The sequence below is a fragment of the Dendrobates tinctorius genome, unplaced genomic scaffold (assembly GCF_039654945.1).
Source record: "Dendrobates tinctorius isolate UK_male_01 unplaced genomic scaffold, ASM3965494v1 ptg000762l, whole genome shotgun sequence".
NCBI classification, from domain to species: Eukaryota; Metazoa; Chordata; class Amphibia; order Anura; family Dendrobatidae; genus Dendrobates; species Dendrobates tinctorius.
In genome coordinates this window covers 50,001-52,500 of record NW_027362402.1, presented here as the reverse complement: position 1 = coordinate 52,500, position 2,500 = coordinate 50,001, and positions in this window count along the sequence as shown.

Here is a 2,500-nt window from a genome sequence, read left to right as displayed (position 1 = left end):
GACCGCCGAGGGAGGGTCTGGTCAGGCTTGGGTACCCCAGCATTGCCTCTCTCGCTTGGGATGCACGATCGGCAAAAGTCCCTCTCGGAGCTGTGGAAGTTCGGTCTCAGCCGGAGTGCGCAACTTCCAGACGAGAGGGACCACATGCCAAGTCGCCTACCCAAGTCGGGGAACCAGAGAAACAACTGCTTTCTATCGGGGTAGAGAGACGACACTCTCTCAAGTACATTCTGCCAGAGGTGCGCATTCCTATGTATTTGCATTGCGGGACAACGTCCCCACTTTAAGGGGACGAAGTCGGAACTGTACCCGGCCTCAAGTCACTGTAGGGCGGATGCGGCACCTAGAAAATTCCTCATTCCGGTTCTTTTTCACTTAGTCGTTTTTTTTTTTGGCAAGAATGTACCCCAGGATGGCCAAAAAGCCAAAGCCAGGGACTGAGAACCATCGAGCATGCTCTGAGGGGACATAGTCAGAGGGGGCGTCCGCCTTCCAGAGCCCTCCTTCCCACGAGGACTCCAGATTTGCCCCCCCCCCCCTGACAACAGCCATCGCCTCCAGAGAACCAGGGACCACCGAGGGAGGGTCTGGTCGAAGCTCAGGTACCCAGGATAGCTTCTCCGGCTTGGGCATGGACCGCCAGACAAAGCCGCGGACCATGAACCATCCAGCCTGCTCTGAGGGGACATAGTCAGAGGGGGCGTCCGCCTTCAAGAGCCCTCCTTCCCACGAGGACTCCAGATTTGCCCCCCTGACAGCCATCACCTCCAGAGAACCAGGGACCGCCGAGGGAGGGTCTGGTCAAAGCTCACGTACCCCAGGAGAGCTTCTCCGGCTTGGGCACAGACCGCCAGACAAAGCCGCGGACCATGAACCATCCAGCCGGCTCTGAGGGGACATGGTCAGAAGGGGCGTCCGCCTTCTAGAGCCCAAACTCGGCCACGGACTCCAGATTTGCCCCCCTGAATGCCATCACCCTTCAGAAGACCAGGGACCACCGAGGGAGGGTCTGGTCAGGCTCAGGTACCCCAGGATCGCCTCTCTCACTTGGGACGCACGACCAGCAAAAGTCCCTCCTGGAGCCGTGGAAGTTCAGTCTCGGCCGTATTTTGCAACTTCCACGACAAGAGGGACCACCTTCTAAGTCGCCTACCCGAGCCAGAGAACCATAGGAACAACCGCCATACATCGGGGTAGAGAGAGCCCACTCTCTCCTATATTCTCCCGCAGGTGCGCATTACTATGTATTTGCATTGCGGGACAATGTACTTCAATGAGCGGGACAAAGTCGGAAATGTATCCGACCTCCTGGAACTGTGCGGCTGCTACAGCAGTCAGAAATTCCCCATTCCGGTTCTTTTTCACTTGGATTTTTTTTTTTGCAATTTTTTGCCTAAAACGTATTCCTCCAACATGTACTAGCTCATGACACTTGAAATTTTTGAGCCAATTGATAATAACAGCTTTTTAGAGCTCAAAAACAAAAAAAATTTGAGCGAACAAAAAATGTTCGAAAATGACCTCAGCTCCTGGAACTGTTTTCGGTACACCTCCAGAGAGGCTCCCCTGCCTGGAAGTCTGTCACTGCTCAGCTCGAAATTTTTCTAAGTCCCAAAATTCGGTTTTTCATCCAAAATTCAACTTTCTGCCCAGGATCCACAAACTTTAAACCCAGTTGGGGGACCCTCCCTGGGGGCCCTACAACATACTGAAGCCCCCCTGTGGTGGAAGTAGGGGAATTTACTTATTTTTACACAAAATCACAAAATTCCATTTTTTGTTCGCAAAACACTTTTTTGTCCTCAAGAAACTTTTTTGTCCTCAAAACACTTTTTTGTCCTCGAGAAACTTTTTTGTCCTCAAGAAACTTTTTTGTCCTCAAAACACTTTTTTGTCCTCAAAACTCAATTTCTTCCATAATTCGACTTTCCCCCAAAAAACCACACATTCTACCCTCATGGGAGGCACTCTCCCTCGGGTCCCCACATCATATTGACGCCCCAGAGCGGTGGGAGAAGGGGAAATCTGATTTTTGCACAAAAATCCAAAAATCGCTCTAAGTCCAAAAATCCTGAAAATTTTTCTAAGTCCCAACGGTACTTTCTGAAAAGTGTACCCAGGCCCCTGGAAGCCTCCTAGGTACACCTCCTGAGACTCCCCCCTTCCTGGAAGTCTGACACATCTCGAAATTTTTCTAAGTCCCAAAAACTGGTTTTTGCTCCATAATTCGACTTTCCCCCCAAAAGCCACACATTCTACCCTCATGGGAGGCACTCTCCCTCGGGTCCCCACATCATATTGACGCCCCAGAGCGGTGGGAGAAGGGGAAATTCGATTTTTGATCAAAAATCCAAAAATCGCTCTAAGTCCAAAAATCCTGAAAATTTTTCTAAGTCCCAACGGTACTTTCTGAAAAGTGTACCCAGGCCCCTGGAAGCCTCCTAGGTACACCTCCCGAGGCGCCCCCTTCCTGGAAGTCTGTCACATCTCGAAATTTTTC